This window comes from Harmonia axyridis, chromosome X (genome assembly GCF_914767665.1).
Source record: "Harmonia axyridis chromosome X, icHarAxyr1.1, whole genome shotgun sequence".
Lineage (NCBI taxonomy): Eukaryota > Metazoa > Arthropoda > Insecta > Coleoptera > Coccinellidae > Harmonia > Harmonia axyridis.
This window is the reverse complement of record NC_059508.1, coordinates 32,419,989-32,427,488: the sequence shown is the minus strand read 5'-3', so window position 1 is coordinate 32,427,488 and position 7,500 is coordinate 32,419,989. Positions and strand designations below refer to the sequence as shown.

Below are 7,500 nucleotides of genomic sequence, written 5' to 3'. Positions count from 1 at the left end.
CATCTGGTCGGCGTCTCCTCTTGGCTTACGTCCGTCGTTTCAGAACGATCGCAGATTATGTGAGCATTTGGTTAGACGATTATGACCGGAACCCTATATGGATGCGATCGTTTAGACCGATTATCCGGGTACCTAGAACGCACGTAGAGTTTTGTGGTTGGGCGAAGTTTCGTGATGTGCACGGAACGAGGAGCCGGCCGCTGGCTTTGCGTTCGTGTGGTTGGGCGAAGTTTCGTGATGTTTACGAGATGAGGAGCCGGCCGCCTATGTCGGCGTTTGTGGTTGGGCGAAGTTCCTTGACGGAACGAGGAGCCGGCTGCTTATGCTGACGTTCGTGGTTGGGCGAAGTCTTGTGATATCCTCGAAACGAGGAGCCGGCCGCACGTGTGTGCAGCCTTCGTTGTAGGTCCATGTTTAGAGATGCTCACGAAATGAGGAGCCGGCCGCTTATGTCGGCGTTTGTGGTTGGGCGAAGTTCCTTGATGGAACGAGGAGCCGGCTGCTTATGCTGACGTTCGTAGTTGGGCGAAGTCTCGTGATGTGCTCGGAATAAGGATTCGAAGCGCTTGGATTGCCGCGTTCGTGGCTGGGCGAAGTTTCGTGTTTGGCACGGAACGAGGAGCCGGCTGCAGGTTTTAAAGATTCTCGCCCGAAATCGATCAGTCGTTACCGTTGTCTACGGACTTCGGTAGGACGATCTATTCCAGGGACGAAGACGTCGACGTTGTGCGACGCCCGTTACATTAGCGTTTTTATGCTCTTTCGGGATTGTCTGCGACGTTTGTCTCCGTCCGAATTTTTTACGATAATTGTCACTAGATTAGTACGCAAACTAGTTGAACCGAAGATTTTGCGCCGATCGACTGACGTATTGACCCTTCAGTGGGTCGTCTCAGTCATTGGAATGTCATTCTCGAGGAGGTTCGCAGTTGGCGTCTCGTATTTCGAGGGAAAGTCCATTGCGACTAGTACCGAGAAATCGAACATAAAAGATTACCCTGAACGGTGGATCACTTGGCTCGTGGGTCGATGAAGAACGCAGCTAATTGCGCGTCAACATGCGAACTGCAGGACACATGAACATCGACATTTCGAACGCACATTGCGGTCCTCGGACACTGTCCTCGGACCACTCCTGACTGAGGGTCGGTTCCATTACAAAGACTGCCCGGCCAGACGTTATGGCTTGACGAAGTGACGACGTAAAGGTCGTCTAACGTTGATCCTGTACCGAAGGTCATTTGGGCGAGTTGGACGGTTTGCCGCGTGACGATCAACGTTCTGTCGTTTCGACGCCTCGTGTGTTGGAATGATGAGGAGTTGTTTTCGTAACGCGCCGTCTTGAATTGCGAAAGCATATATTGTGGTGTCGTGGTATTGCTCGATCTGCGCCCATGACTGTAGACATGCGATCGTCGTGTCCGAGAAATCTGAACGACGTCCGATCGCTTTAATGTGCCAGTTGTCGCGCGTTGCGGATGAGCTTTCATGAGCGCACCCCCGAAACACCGAAGCACTTTGCTTGGATTCGCATGATCCGCCATACGGAGCAGGAGATAATAGACGCCTTTGAGTAGGCTAACTCCCTCGCGTAAGGTACGTGATTTTATGAGCCGCCAAAGGTTAGTTTCGGAACGTTTCGATGATTTGAACATACGACCTCAGGACAGGTGAGACTACCCGCTGAATTTAAGCATATTATTAAGCGGAGGAAAAGAAACTAACTAGGATTCCCTTAGTAGCGGCGAGCGAACAGGGATTAGCCCAGCACTGAATCCCGCGATCGTAACCGGTCGCCGGGAGATGTGGTGTTTGGAAGGATCCATTATCTGGCGAGTTCGCGGCGCGTTCAAGTCCATCTTGAATGGGGCCATCGCCCATAGAGGGTGCCAGGCCCGTAGCGACCGCTGCGGCTTGCTAGAGGATCTCTTCTTAGAGTCGGGTTGCTTGAGAGTGCAGCCCTAAGTGGGTGGTAAACTCCATCTAAGGCTAAATATAACCACGAGACCGATAGCGAACAAGTACCGTGAGGGAAAGTTGAAAAGAACTTTGAAGAGAGAGTTCAAGAGTACGTGAAACCGTTCAGGGGTAAACCTGAGAAACCCGAAAGGTCGAATGGGGAGATTCATTCGCGCCTGTTGTTGGGATTTACTGACTGTGGAAACGGCGACGTTCGCGTTGGCTGTTCCCTTCGGTTCATCTCCGGCTTCGGACGCGTGCACTTCTCCCCTAGTAGGTCGTCGCGATCCGTTGGGTGCTGTTCTACGGTCTCGAGTGTAGCCCGTGAGCTCGGATTTTCCGATGTTTACGGACACTGGGTTTCCGAACAGCTCGCTCGACGGTTTACTGATGGCGGGAGGCCGCGACTTAGTTCGCGTCCGGCCCGTGGCAAGTATGTGAATTGTGATGGCGATCGGACCTAGTGCCGATTCCGTCCGTTTGCGACTGTTCGCCGCGGTGTTCTTGGACAGACCTCTTGAAACGCCGATCAGCGACGCTATTGCTTTGGGTACTTTCAGGACCCGTCTTGAAACACGGACCAAGGAGTCTAGCGTGTGCGCGAGTCATTGGGAATCACTAAACCTAAAGGCGCAATGAAAGTAACGGTTCACTTTATGTGAACTAAGGGAAGATGGTCGGTCTCCATGACTGACCCGCATTCCCGGGGCGCCTCATTCTCATTGCGAGAGGAGGCGCACCAAGAGCGTACACGCTGGGACCCGAAAGATGGTGAACTATGCCTGGTCAGGACGAAGTCAGGGGAAACCCTGATGGAGGTCCGTAGCGATTCTGACGTGCAAATCGATCGTCGGAACTGGGTATAGGGGCGAAAGACTAATCGAACCATCTAGTAGCTGGTTCCCTCCGAAGTTTCCCTCAGGATAGCTGGCGCTCGTTGCATACGAGTCTCATCCGGTAAAGCGAATGATTAGAGGCATTGGGGTCGAAACGACCTCAACCTATTCTCAAACTTTAAATGGGTGAGATCTCCGGCTTGCTTGAATGTGAAGCCGCGAGATTTCGGATCAGAGTGCCAAGTGGGCCATTTTTGGTAAGCAGAACTGGCGCTGTGGGATGAACCAAACGCCGAGTTAAAGCGCCTAAATCGACGCTTATGGGATACCATGAAAGGCGTTGGTAACTTAAGACAGCAGGACGGTGGCCATGGAAGTCGGAATCCGCCAAGGAGTGTGTAACAACTCACCTGCCGAAGTTACTAGCCCTGAAAATGGATGGCGCTGAAGCGTCGTGCTTATACTCGGCCGTCAGTGGCATGTGCGGTCGCCCTTCGGGGCGGTCATGAAGCCCTGATGAGTAGGAGGGTCGCGGAGGTGAGCGCAGAAGGGCTGGCCGTGAGGCCGTCTGGAGCCGCCTTCGGTGCAGATCTTGGTGGTAGTAGCAAATACTCCAGCGAGGCCCTGGAGAGCTGAGGTGGAGAAGGGTTTCGTGTGAACAGCCGTTGCACACGAGTCAGTCGATCCTAAGCCCTAGGCGAAAGCCGATGTTGATGTGGCGTTGTTAATCGTGTTTATAAGTGGTGGCAGAAATGCTATGCATCTTGACGCGTGACGCACGCCCGTCGGGCGAAAGGGAATCCGGTTCCTATTCCGGAACCCGGCAGCGGAACCGAAATTAAACCGGGCCCTCGTAAGAGAGTTCGTCGGGGCAACCCAAAAGGACCCGGAGACGCCGTCGAGAGATCCGGGAAGAGTTTTCTTTTCTGCATAAGCGTTCGAGTTCCATGGAATCCTCTAGCAGGGAGATATGGTTTGGAACGCGAAGAGCACCGCATTTGCGGCGGTGTCCGGATCTTCTCCTCGGACCTTGAAAATCCGGGAGAGGGCCACGTGTAGGCGTCGCGCCGGCTCGTACCCATATCCGCAGCTGGTCTCCAAGGTAAAGAGCCTCTAGTCGATAGAATAATGTAGGTAAGGGAAGTCGGCAAATTAGATCCGTAACTTCGGGATAAGGATTGGCTCTGAGGATTGTGGCGTGTCGGGCTTGTTGGGGAAGTGGGTCACGGCTAACGTACCGGGCCTGGGCGAGGTGATGCGTTTCGCTTGCGTTACGTTTGATCCGAGCTCGGTCCCGCGTCTTGGCCTCCCGCGGAATCGTCAAGCTTCGAGACCCCGTGAGTGCTCGCAAGGGTGCTCTGGGTAATCTCTGCGGCCGTCATCTAACAATCAACTCAGAACTGGCACGGACTGGGAGAATCCGACTGTCTAATTAAAACAAAGCATTGCGATGGCCCCAGCGGGTGTTGACGCAATGTGATTTCTGCCCAGTGCTCTGAATGTCAACGTGAAGAAATTCAAAAAAGCGCGGGTAAACGGCGGGAGTGACTCTCTTAACATCTCGACTCAGGATGTTGAGCTCACAGGGTTCTCTTCCCTGTGGGTAAGGAGGACGGGTCCGGTGCTTGCACCACCCGAGGGTTGGTAACGTGTGGCAACACACGGCTAAGAGCCTCCTTGAGAAAGGTCTGAAAGGTTAGCAACCTCGCAGATGGCATTCCCGAGCTCCGATCACAAGATCACAAGCCTCGGCAGGGGGGGGGCATGGCTCCGTTCCCTCCCTGGAGTTAATGTCTCAACCTCAGGGAGTCACTGTTAACGACCCGGCAGTATTGGACTCTCTCACGGACCACCAACTCGATTTGTATGGCAAAATCGAGGGAGGCAATTTTATAATAGAAGTTCCCTTTAGCGATGCCTCATGCAGTGTTTGTCTCACCACTGCACGCGGGAACTTCATGGCATTGAGTATAAACGATGCAATAAAGCATGTTAAAGATACACACGATCCTCATACTCCCAAATTTGTTTGCAAAGCGTGCCATAAGGAGTATGTGTCGAAACATGCGGCTCTATGCCATGTGCCGAAATGCACAGGCCCAGAAGTACCTCCACCTAATGCAGTTAGGTGTAATCATTGTAATAGGTACTTCAGAACACAAATGGGCGTATCGCAACACGAGATAAAGGCTCATCCCCAAGTAAGAAATGAAGCTAGAGCAGGGACCTCCGGAGCCGAAAGGCAGCGTGCTCCCAGAGAGGGAGGCTTCACGGTGGAGGAAGTCGACCTCATGCTGGATCTGGAGCGGAGGTTCTATGGGGATTCTCGTATTGCGAAAAGAATGGAGGGTTTTTTGAATAGGACCGCAAAGCAATTAAGGGATAAGCGAGCACTGTCCTCTTATAGAACTTTGCGAGATCAGTACTTGCGTGACCATCCGCCGCAAGATACACCCTCGAGCCACCTTGACTCGGATAGCGCGGGATACGCTTCCAGCCAAGAAGGGATCGAAGAGCGATCCGAACCTGATACCCTTCAGGTACAGGTTCCTGTGATACAGGTGACTCCAGCGCCTGATGACTTGTCATCTCCAGAGTTAGCCGAATGGAGAAGTGGGATTTTAGAGCATGCTCTAGCTCATCAGTTACCTCAAGGTGTCACCCCTGACAAGTCAGCAGAAGCGATCCATCTTCTGCAGGGCGCCCTCCGACTTGCCTCGGAGCCTGATTTTGAGTTTTCACAAGCTCAGATCGACTTCCTCTACCAGGAGGCAACTTCACACTTCAGACCGTCGGGGTGTGAAGCAGGAGGGAACAAAAGCCCAAGAGTTCGGGGCAAGGGGCGTAGCAAAAGGCGTTTCTTGTATGCCCGAACTCAAGAGTTATACAAGAAAAATCCAGGACAAGTAGCCAAACATGTCCGACAGGGAGTAGATTGGATAGGTGGCTATCAGCAGCCACCTATGTCGGAAGTGAAGGAGCTTTATACAAAGCTATGGGGAGTGGCGCCGCTGGCGCAGATGCCCGAGGGCATCAACGAGGACCCGATAGCACCCTCAGAAGCACTCCCGCCCTTCACAGTTGATGAGATCCGGAAACGTATCTCTGCAACCAAACAATCTACGGCCCCCGGCCCGGATGGAATCAGGCGGGCCGATGTGATGCAAAGGGGCAAGGTAGAAGTGCTCCATTTATTATTTAATCTGTTGTTGCTTAGTGGGAAGCTACCAACAGACTGGAGTATGAACCGAACTACACTGATACCAAAAGAGGGCAAAGACGTTACAAAGACTGAAAATTTCAGGCCCGTAACAATAACATCTCTGGTAAGCCGCATTTTTTGGGGCTGCATAGACCAGAAGATTAGATCAGTAGTCGGTTTCACACCCCGCCAAAAAGGGTTCATTTCGTCAGAGGCGGGGTGCTTCAATAACGTGCACATTCTTGTGGAGTTGCTGCGGCACTCCAAGGCTACTGGGAAGAACCTGGTCGTAACGATTCTGGATATAAGTAAGGCTTTTGACACCGTCCCACACTCAATATTGGGACCGTCGTTACGCAGAAAAGGGCTTCCACCGGTAGTTGCACAGCTGGTGGAAGAATCATACAAGAATGTGAGCACGAAAATCTCCACCGCGGGTGGGAGTGTAGAGATAAATCTCCAGCGAGGTGTCAGGCAAGGTGACCCTCTAAGCCCGTTCGCATTCAACGCAGTATTAGAACCCTTACTGCTTGAGCTGGAGCGTCAGTCCGGGTATAGAATCTCAAACAATACCCACATAGCATCGCTGGCTTTCGCCGATGACCTAGTCCTCGTGAGCGAAGATGTGCAACAGGCCACGCATCAACTACACACTGTGGAAGCATACTTAGAGAGGTTAAGTATGAGGCTGTCGCCTAAGAAATGTGTAACCTTCCACATAAAGCCACTGCATAAGACCTGGAGTGTAGTTGACCCCGGACTGACATTGATGTGTGGAGAGCGGATCCCGCACTGCGGTGCGGGCGGCCGTGTAGCTTACCTTGGTGTGGAAATATCTCCTTGGGCAGGAATCAGTATAGAGAGCATAGAGTCCGACCTTGCTTCAGCGCTCAGCAGAGTCAAACGGCTGGCGCTGAAACCACACCAAAAGGTAGAGCTTATCTCCACCTACCTGGTCCCCCACTACCTGTATCAATTGGGGATGGCAGCTCCCGCAATATCAGAAATAAGAAAACTAGACCAGGCTGTACGGGTAGTGATCAAAGACATATTGCACTTGCCGCAATCTACTACAGATTGCCTTATTTATTGCGGCAAGAGAGACGGGGGACTGGGTTTCCCACGACTAGAGACTCAGGTCGTGGGCGCCACGTTAAGGGCGGGATCAAAGTTTTTAGGCAACAGCGCCGATCCCGTCATGCAAGCTTTAGCAACCGGAGCTGGTTTGGTGCAGCGTCTCGCCAAACTGGCTCAAGGCGCACGGTTGCGATGGCCCGTAACGCAAGAGGATCTAAAGGCATATAAGTTACGGGCGAAGAAGGCAGAGCTTGCAAGATGGGCCAGCTTAGGTTCGCAAGGTAAGTCGGTCGCGTCCCTCACCGACGATACAATAGGGAATTCATGGCTTTTCAGTCCGTCACTACTGAAACCATGTAGATATATAACAGCTCTCCAGATGCGAACCAACACATGTCCAAATAGAGTGGCGTTAAACAGAGCTGT

At 52.6% G+C, this 7,500-nt stretch overlaps 1 non-coding gene and 1 pseudogene across 1 annotated transcript; both read left to right on the top strand.

Moving 5' to 3' along the window:
• The first annotated feature begins 994 nt into the window (after positions 1–994).
• On the top strand, positions 995–1,149 carry LOC123686866. The gene has a single exon (XR_006748620.1). It is a non-coding gene; the product is annotated as a 5.8S ribosomal RNA (ribosomal RNA).
• A 507-nt stretch (positions 1,150–1,656) lies between these two features.
• Positions 1,657–7,500, top strand: part of LOC123688235 — an 8,347-nt pseudogene continuing 2,503 nt past the window's right edge.